Here is a 14394-nt window from a genome sequence, read left to right on the forward strand (position 1 = left end):
GATCTCCCCAGTCCTTGTGTGCTTCAGTTGAGGCCAGCTGCCCGCCTGGACCGGGTTAAGTTGTTAAATGGCAGTATGCCAGATGTTGAAGGGGTCTTGCGGCAGGCAGCGCGCGCAGATTTTATTCCGATTCCCACATGCCCCTGCACTCCTGCACCCCATGAGCCATCAGCCCGGCGACATTGAGGGCTGAGGGCAGCAGGCACGCAGCAGCAGCACGCAGCACCAGGCAGAGTCTATGGTAATAAATAAAGGCAGTGCCCTGCAGCCCCGGACAACTCAAGTATAAATAATAACCAACCGTAACTGTCTGTAAGTACCAACTAAGCAGGTCATTCCATGCATGCCATACCCATTGCCAAGCTAACGCTGCTTTTTTTTTGTCTAAGCGTGGTGGCATGTTGGGCAACGTGATAGCTCCGACGGTGGCTCCACAAGATGTGATGACGCACTGTGCCTGCCCTGGCCTAGTAGCAGCCGCTGGCGCTGGCCCTCATGCACATTTATTATATATCACAATAGATAGGGCTGGCCGGGGTTAAGAAGTTAAACCTGCCCTTGAAGTATGCTCTATTCCTTCCCAAACAGACCACACCTAATAAATTAGCCCATAGGCATAGATGTAAAGGAGCTCTTTAAGCATGCTTGTAAAGTTATAATTTTGCTTTAATATGTATTAAGATTAAGAAGACAGTGTGCAAAAACAACTGACAGGAGTAGGTCCATCAACCTGCAATGTCCTCCATTAAATTAATTTAAAGCCAGGTATATTGTGTGACGAGTAGTGGCTTCCAGCCCTAGTCCTGGTGGTGGGAGGGGATGTGGGGGGGCATGCTGGGGGATAATGAATACCATGCGCCACCTGAGCTTAATAGAGCTCGGTGTAAAATACTATTTATAAACTGCAGGCTACACCTTTAAAATCTGGCACCTCTCCCTGCTTTTGTAGTAATACCAAAAGCCAAAACTTAAAAGAGAGGCAAACTTTAAAGACTTTGTATCAGTAGTGGCCCGTGGAGGGAGTGCCGCAGGGTGGTGGGGCGGGGCGGTGGAGGGGAAGGGTGGGGGGTAGTAAACTCTGGCTCGCGGCCGACAGGATTAATGTAACTAAATAAATTAATAAAACGAATTTCATTGAGCGCGCTGTAACGCCAAATGTGTTTCAGCATGTGCAATGAAATTTGTTTTATTTATTTATTAATCAGTCATAGTAATAGATATACAGATGCAGAAATAAATGTCTTTGGTGCAAACTGCAAATACATACTAATTGTGCCTGTTACTTAGATGAATTAACATCACATTTCGCACGTCTAGCATGTTTTCTTTCACTTTGCTTCCCTAGAATGTCACACACTGGCCAGAAGAAGATTTCAAGCTACTTCACAAAATTTAAGCCCAAAGATGATGAGCAGCCTGCTAGCAAACTTGCTAGAAAAGACCATGTACTTCCAATAGATGAAGGGAACAAGGAAGATTATGAAGTGTGAGAGAAGGCACTGGATGAGAGTGACACTGCTATTAGCAGCAGCATTATCACCCATACAGAAGGAAAGACACAAGCTAGTCCTCTTAGAGATGAGCAGCATCATTCTGTGGAGATTGCTTCAGAGACAGAGGAAACACCAAGCACTAGCAAACTGTTTGACATATCACTAAAGACACATTCAAACAGAGTTTTTAGGAAAGGCATTCTTCCTAAAGGTTGGAAACAGGACCAAAAAATGTATTTCCAACGCAAGCATCCGTGGTTAATTGATAAAGGCCCTAACCTTGGCTGTTCTGTGTGTTGCCAAGTCTGTGATCTTGGTGCTGAGAAATCCAGGGGAATTAAATTGTCTAAAGAATGGACTGAGTCTACTGTGAAGGCATATGGCACCAATATAGAACAACAGCAGAAATCATTGAGGAAAAAGATTGGAGAACAAGCAAAAAGCAAGGCTCATGTTGCAACTTACAAAATCTTAGAAAATGCAAAAAATGATCCTTCATTGCAAGTAACTGCAAAAGCTCAATCTTTACAAGTGTCAGCAACAGCCAGAATATTCTGAGTAGCTTATAAGGCAGCAAAGCGGAACAGGCCAGTGTATAGTTTTGAAACCGAGATAGACTGCCACCAGTTGAATGGACTGGATATGGGGAGAATTTTGCGTTCCAATGTAGCTTTCTCAAATATACAGCACCACATATCCTCAGAAATGAAGAGGATGATATTTGCCAAAATTAATGAACTTTCCCCAAAAGTAAGTCTTTTATGGATGAAGCCGCTGCATTAAAAAGGGAAATATCTTTAATTGTGTACATGCGAATGCAGCTACCTGGAATGGATTCCCCAGCTAATATTTTTGTTGACCTCCTTGAGCTGAGTAATTTGTCAGCTGACGGCATAGTAAACAGTTTACTATCTGCACTAAAAAAAGATCCAGTTAACATAAGTGAGGACTTTCTCTCCAAATGCCTGGTTTCAATTGCCTGTGATGAAGCTTCAGTGATGTTTGGCCGCACACAGGTGTTGTAAAGAGGTTGCATGAAAAAATCTTTCCCAATATTGTAGCCTAGCACTGCTCAGCACATTGCCTGGAACTTGCCGTTCATTATGTCATGTAAGATATTGCAGCTACAAATCATTTCAAAAACTTCCTTGATAAGCTGTATTCCCTATTTGCCACATCTGTTAGAAACCGTTTGGAGCTAAAAGAATGTGCAGAAGCTCATGACATTCAGCTTTGCAGAATAGGTAAAGTGTTAGATACTTGTTGGGTTGCATCAAGCTTCAGAACAGTAGAGGCAATTTGGAATGCTTACCCTGCTCTCTACAAGCACTTTACTAGAGCAGCTGATGATGGTTCCCATGACAGTTCAACACAAAATATGTACACAGGCCTAGGAAGGTGGTTATTATCTATCCAGTTTGTTGCTTATCTTGGCCTGATGTATGATGCTCTTCAGGAGTTATCAGAGTTACCACTTGTGTTACAGTGACGTGACTCTACAATCATTGATGCTCATCAAGCTATTTGTCGGCAAATTTCAGTGTTTGAGGCAATGGTAGTCAGGCAAGGGAACCACTCTCACAGTGTAAAAAGGGCATAGAAGAAAATGTATTCCAAGGTGTGATGCTGCACAAAGAAAAGACCACTGACAAAATCACTGAACAGGGACAGTTTTTTCGTGGCTTTGAAGAAAATCTAAGACATCGTTTGTTGTCTATAGGATGTACTAATTCTACTGACAAAAAGGCTGAGTATGATACACTGATTAGCTAAGTGAAAGTTTTATACAAACAGTACTGGCCTGATGAGCTACCTGTTTTTTATGGTGAAAGTGGTATTGAGTCTCCGTGTAAAAGATTCAACATTGCTAGTCGAGAAACCATATGTGCTTACAGAGAGTTTAAGGAATCTGGAGAAAAAGAAATTAAAAGACAGGTCAAGGAGCTTTTGATGCACTTACACACTATTGCTATCAGTACTGCAGAATGTGAGCGTGGCTTTTCTCAAATGAATCTTATTTGCACATCTACAAGAGCATTGTTGCTGACTGAAACAACATGTTCTTTAATGTTTTTACATCTTGCTGGCTCACCATTGAAGAGATTCAACCCCATCCCCTATGTTCAGTCATGACTTGCAAAAGGACAAAGAGCAGCTGATGACACTAGGAGTAAATCAAGTAAAGAGGAAGACTTGGAATGCACAAGCAATTTTTACTGTTTGTGGGATTTTCTGACAAAACACGTGCCATTGCAATGTTTTGGAAAAGTTAGGCTTTACTGTGTTTGGATATTTAATTATTGTTCTAACACTTTGTTTACAGTGTCAATGTATTTAATATTGTGTTATATTTATGTCTCTTCCTTTTTTGGATGTTATATTTATTGTTCTATTTTATGTGTTCTTTATTTTGTTTTTATAAGACAATACCTTTTAAGTTTTCATTTTAGAACATGTATTTATTTGACTGTATTTATCTATATTTCTAGTTTAAGTTATTTTGTCTTTGTTTATATTTTCTATGGCACTATGGTCATTTTGCACTAATAGGTATGACTTGAGATACGGAAATTCAAACTGCCCAGCCAGCCACTACCTATTCTTTAGGCTGAGGTACCTATAGGACTTTTTGGGGTAGATGAAATTTTTCTGTGCTTTCTGTTAAGATACAAATCTTTAAATAAAAAGTCATATTTTGAATATATGCCTCTTTTCTAATCTCTGTCTTGTCTGTGTGATACAGAACTACATTTGGAAACGCCAGTTAAGTTCCATGTTTTTTATTATTCTGAATGTCTAATAAATGCACATATAGCTCCATGCCAGGGAGTAAGTTAGAGTAACAAGCCCGTTAATCATCTTTTTATTTTTTTTCTCTAAAAGTATTCGCTTTAATGGAATACTAACTCTGCTATTTATGAATCTCAAACGCCTTCGGCCACTGGAAGTGACAAAGTGACTCATTCAAGTGTATTTGATGATTTTATTCAGCTTATCTGTTTTGAGTAGTGTTTTCACAACATTTTGGTTTATTTTGTCACATAAGCTATGTAAAAGTTGTATCTTTGATCTCATAGACTCTATTAAAAAGGGCATTCCCTACCCCAGTATTGTCCTGTCCCCAAATCAGCACATAGAGCACTGGAATTTTCCCTTTTCAATGCATTAGTGATTTTAGCTCATTTATTCCAAAATTGTGCTTTAAATGTACTTTTGATTGAATCTTTTCCAAACTGGGGAACCTCCTATCAACATTTTACTATGAGAAATGCTGCCTTGCTGAAATTCATCTGACTTTTCGCAGTGCCAGTTGAGGTGTTCTAGGCCCTCCTCCACCCGCAGGTTTCACCTGCGCCTCATCCCTGGTGGTCCAGTGGACCTCTGTCTCCATTCTCTTGCTCTGCTTTTTCTCTCCTTTTCACTCGTTTTTTCCCTCACTTCTATCTTCCCCCTTCACTCTCCTTCTGGGTCTTTCATCCATTTTTGTCGTTTTCCCCTCATTTCAAGCTCCCCTTCACTCTCCTTCTGTGTCTTTCCTCTGTTTTTCACTCGTTTTTTACCCTCCTCTCAATCTCCCCCTTTCACTCTCCTGTGTCCTCTGTCTTTCCGTCACTCTTTCTTGCACTTTTTCTGTCGTATTCCCCTCATTTCAAGCTCCCCCTTCACTCTCCTTCATTGTCTTTCCTTCATTTATCACTCATTTTTAACCCTCATCTCAAACTCCCCCTTTCACTCTCCTGTGTCCTCTGTGTCTTTCCTCCACTCTTTCTTGCACTTTTGCTGCCTTATTTGCACTTTACTCTCTCTTTTTGCCCATTTTTCCCTGCTGCTGCTGCCCCCGTGGCCCCTCCCCCCAGCACGACCAGTGCGATGGGCCCAATCCAGCTCCCCTCCCCACCTCCCAGCTGTCCAGCCCTCCCTGACCCCTGCTTCCGCGACCCGACTGCGACTCGCCCCAGGAACCGTGGATCTCTGCACTGCCAACGCTACAACCCAGTGGCACTCCATGCTCCAAACCCAGGCAGCAACAACAACTGCAAGCTAGCATCACCAGCCGACACCCACGGGCCCTTCAGCTGTCACCGCTGCCGGCACACATGCAGCACCGCCAAGACCACTGACCCAGCGCAATCTGCCCACAAGAACACAAGTGAACCGAAGACCCTGCAATGCATCCTCCTCAACGTCCGATCCCTCCACAAACACGCCACTGAAATCTGACACCTCCTCGACAGCACTACCCCGGACGTAGAATTCTTTACCGAAACCTGGACCAACACCACCTCGGGACCAGACATCGCCTTTGCCATTCCCCAAGGATACAAGATCTCCAGGAAGGACTGCGTCCGCCTGAGCACACTTCCCGACGAGCTCACAGACCTTATGGAACACCTTCACTTCAAGATACTGGCCAGCCCTACCTCCACCCTCTGAGGAACCCTCATCTACTGACCCCCTGGACCCCGTGGACTTTTCGCTAAATCCATCACGGACATCATCTCGCTGCATGCCATCACATCCACCAACTACACCCTACTGGGAGACCTCAACTTCCACCTCGACCCCCAACTGGACCCCAGCACGACATCCCTCCTGGACAACCTCCACAACATTGAACTCCGCCAGATCGTGACCAAACCCATGCACTCAGCAGGACACACCCTTGACCCCCTCTTCACAACAGGAAACTCTATCACCTTCAGCCACACGACAAAACTCCCATGGACTGACCATTGATGCATTCACTTCACCTACAGAACACCCACCATCCACAGACACGAGCACCTGCTCCCATTAAGAAACTGTACCGGAATCACCGACGGCCAGCTAACCTCATCACTCAGCAACTCCATCCCAACCATCGCGGAAAACGACGATGCCAACACCGCAGCCCGAACCATGCACAGATGGATCTCCGACAGCGCCAACATCAGAGCCCCCCTCAAGAAAAACAACAACACCCACGCCAAGAAAGCTAGATGGTGCACCACCGAACTTCGAGAGTCCAGACGCTATTGCTGCTGCCTCGAAAAGGCCTGGAGGAACACCAAATCCACACAAGCACACAACAACTTCAGAGCCGCCACCAACGCCCACCACCAACTCATCAAAAAAACAAGGAAAAAAGCGACTGAATCTCCACTCATGCAGACAACAGCAAAGAACTCCTCAACATCATCACAGAGTTCGCCCAACCCACCAGCGTGTCCACCGACATCTCTCCATCACAAGACCTCTGTGACAAACTCAGCACCTGTTTCCACCACAAAATCAAGAGCATCTATGACAATTTAGATGAAGACAACCAACACACTGAACCCTCACCAACCCTGAAGCCAGCGATCGACAACTGGACAGCCCTCACCACCGAAGACACACTGAAGACGATGAAGTCAATCCACTCCGGGTCCCCCACGGACCCCTGCCTCACCACATTTTCAACAGAGTCGCCGACACCATCGCACCCATGCTCTGCCACACCATCAACTGCTCCCTGGCAACCGCCTCATTCCCTGTTGACTGGAAACATGCTGAGATCAACCCCCTCCTGAAGAAACCCTCAGCAGACCCCACCGACCTCAAAAACTAAAGACCCATCTCCCTGCTCCTGTTCCCAGTGAAAGTTATCGAGAAAGCCATCAACAGCCAACTTGGCACATTCATTGAAGAGCACAATACCTCAACTCCTCCCAATCCGGCTTCAGATAAAACCACAGTACGGAAACCGCCCTTCTCGCCACAACAGACGACATCCGTACCTTTCTGGACAAAGGAGAAACAGCAGCCCTCATCTTCCTCGACCTCTCAGCGGCGTTCATACAGTCTCTCACTGCACCCTAATACGCAGACTCCACGATGCAGGGATCCAAGACAAGGACCTCGACTGGATCCGCTCCTTCCTCTCCGGCAGAATGCAGCATGTCAGACTCCCCCCTTTCTTCTTGGACCCTACACCTACCATGTGCAGAGTCCCCCAGGTGTCCTCCCTCAGCCCTACACTCTTCGATGACTACATGGCTCCGCTCGCCCCCGTCATCAGAACCTATGGACTCAACATTGTGTCATACGCAGACGACACCCAACTCATACCCTCCCTATCCAACGAACTCAACACTGCCAGACACAACAAGAAGGCATGGAAGCCGTCGCCAAATGGATGAAAACAGCTGCCTACAACTAAACACCAACAAAACAGAAGTACTCATCATGGGCCCAAACCCAGACCCCTGGAATGACACCTGGTGGCCCCCCACCCTCAGAAGCCCGCCCACCCTCACAGACCATGCACGCAAACTGGGAATCATCCTGGACTCAGAGCTCAAAATGGAATGCCAGATCAACTCTGTCTCGTCCTCCTGCTTCCACACCCTCTGCCTCCTACATAAGACCTTCAAATGGATCCCCCTCGAACACAGAAAGACCATCACTCACACCCTGGTCACCAGCAGGATCAACTACGGCAATGCACTCTATGCTGGAATAAACAAAAACCTCAACCGCAAGCTGCAGAACATCCAAAACGCTGCGGCAAGACTGGTCCTCAACCTGCCAAGACACTGCCACATCTCCAGCACCTGCGCACACTCCACTGGCTCCCCATCGAAGCTAGAGTCACCTTCAAGATGCTAACCCATGCTCACAAGGCCCTCCATGACACCGGACCAGCATACTTGAATAGCTGAATCAAATTACGCACACCCCAAAGGACCCTACAATCAGCCCAGCTCTCCTATGCCATGGTCCCCCACACCAGAAAGACCAGATCGGGAGGCTGCTCTTTCTCCTGATGCGCGGCCAGAGCCTGTATCGGCCTTCCGCTCTACCGCAGACAGATAACATTGCTCCCCATCTTCGCCAGAAACCTCAAACCTGGCTCTTTGACAGACCTCCTCCATGATGGACTGGAACCTGCGAACCCCCCCTCATACTCCCCTGCGCCTTGAGACACTTAAGGGTGAGCAGTCGCGCTTAACAAACACCTGATTTGATTTGATTTGAGGATGTGGGTGGAGCTAATAGAGGAAGTGGGTGGAGCCAGTTGAGGGAATGGGTGAAGCCATATAAAAGTAGGTGTGGCCTCTGACAAAGATTTGATCACCTGCACTTCATATTTTACAAATTAAGCACTGCTTACACCTGATTGGCATATCTAATCAACTTATAAGTCCCTTGTAGAGTGTAATACCATATACCCAGACCTTGTAAACAAAAAGCTACTAGTGGACCTATGTTATGTTATGTTAAGGAGATTTCTAAAGCGCGCGATTACCCGAAGGTGTCCTGGCGCTAGTTACTTCTCATGCAGCAGAGCTTAGAAAAAGGAGTGATTTGTCAAAAAGCCAGGTCTTCAGCCCCCTCCTAAAGGCTAGAAGATTAGTTATATTTCTCAAATGAAATGGAAGACCGTTCCAGGCCTTTGCCGCACATAAGGAGAAGCTTCTGCCACCCCACCGGGCTTTTTTTGTGGGTGGGATTACGACCAATTTAGCTTCAGATGATCTGAGAGTTCTCATCGGTTTATACCACTGAAATTGGCGTCTTAGATGGTCAGGTCCCCACCCTTGCAGAGCTTTAAAAACTATGCAGAAGGACTTAAACTGCACCCGGTTCCTCACCGGGAGCCAATGCAATTTTGTTATCTCTTTTGAGATTGGGGAGAATTTAGATGTGCCCGTAAGAAGTCTGGCCGCGTCATTCTGGAGCAACTGAAGTTTATACAAAAACTTTTTCTGAATATTCAAATATAGGCTGTTGCAGTAGTCTAGCCTCGATAAAACCAAAGCTGTGACTACTGTTTTCCGGCACCCCAACGGGAGGAGACGCACGGCCTGCTTCACTGTTCTCAAAACATGGACTGTTTTTGAAACTACTGCATTGACCTGGGCTCCTAAGGACGGTTTCTCTTCCAGAAAAATACCCACATTTTTTAACTTTTTTGAGGGTGTAGGGAGTGATCCCAGAGAGGCCGGCCACCAGATGGGAGTCCAAAAATTAGGATCATTCCCAAATAGCATCACTTCGGTTTTATACGAGTTCAATTTTAAGCAGTTTCCTGCCATCCATCTTCCTACTGCTTCTATGCAGTACTGAAACAGTTATCTATTCCCAGTTCATGGCCGGGTAGTAGCGACACCACAATTTGCGTGTCATCCACATAGGCTGTAATCCCAAACCCATGAGCACTAATAACAGGAGCCAGAGACGAGACGTACACATTAAAGAGTGTTGGACTCAATGAAGACCCCTGCGGTACACCGCATGGCAGTGAGAAGAGTTTTGACTGAAATTTCCCCAGGGATACAATCTAACCTCTGTCTGATAGAAAAGACTTGAGCAGATCCCAGGCTTTACCCTGTACCCCACAGTCTCTGAGATGGTCCATCAGAATCCCATGATGGACCGTATCAAATGCAGCAGAAAGATCCAATAGGATCAGGGCTGCCCTACCTCCCTGAGCCACTGCTACTCTAATCTCTTCTGTAGCCTTGATAAGAGCAGACTCCGTGCTGTGTCCCTCTCTAAAACCGTATTGGGAGGGATCTAACACTTGGGCTTCCTTGAAGAAAGCACTGAGTTGACCATTCATCGACTTCTCAACCATCTTAGCAGGGAGAGGAAGGCGAGAGATCGGACGAAAATTGTTTGGGTCATTAGAATCAAGGCTAGGCTTTTTTAACAGGGGTAGTATCGGAACCACCTTCCACTGCTTCGGAAACTGTCCAAATTCAAACATAGCCTTAAAGATGGCTGTGAGTGATAAGGTAATTGGATCAGGGGCCAATTTAGTGATCTTTACTGGGCAAGGATCAAAAGGTGAGCCCGATTTGGCTCCCATTAGGAGTTCCGACGTATCATGCACAGTCAATGGCCTAAATTTATGCAGGGCTTACGGAGGGAACCTTATGTGTTCAACGTCATCCTTCACCATGATTAAACCACCATCGTTGGAATCACTGAAGGCTGAAAATATGCTTGTCACTTTAATTCGGAAGAAATTGGCAATCTCCTCACAAATGTCTGGACTAGACTGGACGGTAGCTGGCCTCACACGCATTGTGCCACCCACTCATGTAGCGCCTTCAAACATGTCCCAGGCCTGCCATTGCAGCCTGAATGCAGTTTTAAACTGCTAATTCGACTTGGCAATACACCCACCTTTCCAAGTTTTAAACTCACATTTTATTGCATATAAGTGACTCCTATGTTAGGGCCTAGATATCCGACAGGGCAGGATGCATTGTAACTAAAAAGTTTGTTAATGTACCTTTGGGTTTTACATGTCTTGGTAATGACACAAACGCCTTAATTTGTTTGTTACTACTGCAAGGCCTGCCTGTCCAGTAGGATAACATTGGTTTGCCATATTATATTTTAATGAGTTTGATTGGGAACAGATTGCCAGTTTATGTCTGGTTGGATTTTTAATTACAGAGACGACTGAAGGCTCAACGCAGACACTGACCGAAAGTATCGGTGCATTCCTCTGCCGGACTACTCCATGGGGCATGTTTGGCAACAAGCCAACTAATGCTCTAAGAGGGAATCCCCCTCTCACATGTAAAGCACCTTAGTGAGTGCTACACATTTTTCAAAATTACACAATCACTTAAATCTAAGTAATTTGCACCTACACACTTTGGTCCTGAGGAAAGCTAGTTTTAATCATAAAGGTCTGGCTGAAACATGTAGACCACACCTGGATGTAGGAAACCCTAATTAACATTCCTATAACATCCAACAGCCTTTTTTAATGCTAGCAGTGACCCAGTTATTAAAATATAATTTACCCTCGGGTACTGGGATCCCTGCATAGCTTTTAAATCGTCACCTTCACGTCACTACACTGCACACTCAGATACATACCTGCTCCGCTGTATCCAGGCGTCGAAGCACACCCGGGACACACTTGGTGTCACTGGGTGGGCCCGATGATGAAGCATGCCACCAACTAGGTTGGTGGGTGAGGGCTTCATGAACAAACAAAATACAGTCTTGAGTCTATGTAAATTCACAAATAGGCTAGTCCTTTTTGATCTCACACTCACTCATATTTACTCATTGTTAATACCAGGCACAACTACCCATATAACCACATTGAAGACACAATGGTAAGGTGATATGGGCATGGAGTTAAGGGAAGGGGACTGGACATCTATATTGAGTAACTGCAGGAGAGTTACACATAATGCACACCTGAAACGTATACATTATAAATGCGTACATAGGAATTATATCACCCCACAGTGCCGGCATGGGCTGGATTCTACCAGATAAGAACTGTGCCCAAACTAAGAATGACAGAGGGAACCTATGTATTCACATGTGGAGGGCTTGCCCAATGTTAGTGTGTTTTGGTCTGAGATAATTCACACTTCAGGAGTACTAACTGCAACTACAGCCAGTGATACAGATGCGCTTACTGGGACTAATCATCTGTAATAAACACACTAAGTATGCCTAGAAGGTATTGGAACTTAACCTCACCATGGCAGAGAAGTGTGTAGCACTAAGATGAATGTCCAAATGACTGCCCACACAAAAGCAATGGTTATGGGAATTTGCAAGTTGCCTACTGACTGATTGTGGGGTACACCACAGATTGGTTTACAAAGGAGTGATGGTACAGAGAGGAAGGATGGAATGGGACTTAGTGGAAGTCTGGCTACAACATGAAACAGGAGACCCTGAACCTGGACAAGTTGTGGAGAGGACAGTTCAATAGTACTTTTTAGATGTGTCTGTGATTCTGATCTGCTGTAATTTGATATAATAGTACCAATAATGCTGTCTAAGTGATCCAATGTCATGTATGGATTTATATCTATTTGCACACGGTGTGACTCAAATATCTCTCCTTGTTTAGGGGCGGGGAGATGGGACAAGTCACTGAATTGTAATGTTATTTTGTTCTTAAAAATAAATAAACTATTTTACGTTAGAAAAGAACTAATTTGGCACAAAGCTGATCTGGAAGGGACACAGAAAAGCTTCGCCCTCCTGCTTTTACTTTTCCATGCCTTAGAATCATCAAATAATTTACCAAGGATGAGCGCAGAGAGCAACGAGGTTCATACAGTGCAACTCACTCTGCTACTAATGAATGTGCCATAGTATGCCTTGCCTTAAAGATTAGATATAATGAATTGGCACAGCGCCACCTTGAGCCAATCATTACTATGATTATCATTGTATGACCTACCAACGTCAGACATAGCACCAGCTTCCTAATCAATCTGAGGAAACAATATGCATAGCGGGTACCGAGGCAATCTGAGGTTTCTTTGGAAGATGACTATCCACTAACACAGGCAGACTTTTTCAAGTCTGTGGGGGTGGGAAAGGAACCATTTCCATTCCCAAGGCCTGGGGGTATGTCTATTTTTGATGACTACCATCTCCATTTTTTTCTGCCCTCTATCATACATAAAGTTAGCATCCATCGCCAAATAAAGAGCCTCACATTTTGATTTTGAATGCCCTGTTGAGTTGAATTTTCAACATCCAAATTCCAGAATCTGTGAGTCATTGATGTATACGTGCAGCCTACAACCCTCGATCCCGGCTCCTCTACTAAAAGTTGTATTTATAATGAAATAGGTGAGGAGAGAGAGAGATGAGACCTGTGGTACTCTGCATAATACAGGCACACATACTGACACATGTTTCTTCTTATAAGTATGGTTTGTAGATAGGATTTCACCCATTGCTGTTGTGGCCCTCTAAGGCCTGCTGTTCCAACACGGTCCATCAAGCTGACAATCCTAAAGGTGATCACTGAGATATATTATCACTGGAGTAAAAACACTGAGGTGCTTATTTATGAGCTCCTTGCGCCCCGATGTGCCACTTATTGTGACGCTCTGGTGGTGAAGGAGCCTGCTCCATATTTACCAGGCCGCACAAAGCCACTTCATTTGGCTTAATGCTGCCTTGAAAATACTGTTACCTTTTAATATTTTTTGCATTAAAGGATAGTGCAAAGGGTGTCACTGGGGGTGTGACAGCTTTTTGGCTTTTTGACACTGCGCCAGATTTATGAGAAGTTGCAACTCTGAGGCAGCACAAAAACGTACGCTTCCCCAGGGAAGGTGTAAGGGAGGCACAATGAGGATAAAAATTTCTTCTCATCTCATTTTCCTTTTTCTATGTGTTCTACATTCTGCAGCACACATAGAAAGAGGAAAAAGCCTCTTGTGATTGTTTGTGTGCAGGAAGGTTTCTCTTCCTGCATAAAATATATCATCCCACAACGCATGCACCCTTGCACTATGGTGCAAAGGTGCCTGTGTTGGCGCACGGCAGCCCACTTTGCACGAGCACAGGGGAAAAGGACAGGAATGCGCCATACCTAATAGATACAGTGCATTGCTGCCCTTTTCTTTTGCCATAAGGCAAAAACTCATAAAGGAAGCCTTCAGAGCCTTATTTATGAGGGCTTATACCAATGTTACGTCACTTATTTGTGACACTGCTGCAGTGTAAAAAATTTCCCACACTGCTCCCTATTTACAAAGTGGCACATATAGGCAGATGCATATATTTATAAAGCTCTATGTTTCATTATAACTGCATATATATAATATATGCATGGTGAGTGTTCCCACGCAAAAAAGACTTGTAGAAGTCGCTCCATGAAATCTATGAGATTTCACTGCGCCACTTCTATGACTTCACTGCATCTAATCCGTATGCCTGTCACACAGCAGGGGTGGGGAGTCACACAGTCCCTTATACATGGGACTCTCCCATGTGTAATGACACATTGCTGTAGTTGTGTCTGTTTTGCGACACATTCCATCAATGTGTCATTATTGTGCCAACAAATATGTCAGGATTCCTGATGTATCTGTTCAATCCTTGCGACATGGAGCGTCATAGTTTAAATACGGCACATCCATGT

This window comes from Triturus cristatus, chromosome 8 (assembly GCF_964204655.1).
Source record: "Triturus cristatus chromosome 8, aTriCri1.1, whole genome shotgun sequence".
Classification (NCBI taxonomy): domain Eukaryota; kingdom Metazoa; phylum Chordata; class Amphibia; order Caudata; family Salamandridae; genus Triturus; species Triturus cristatus.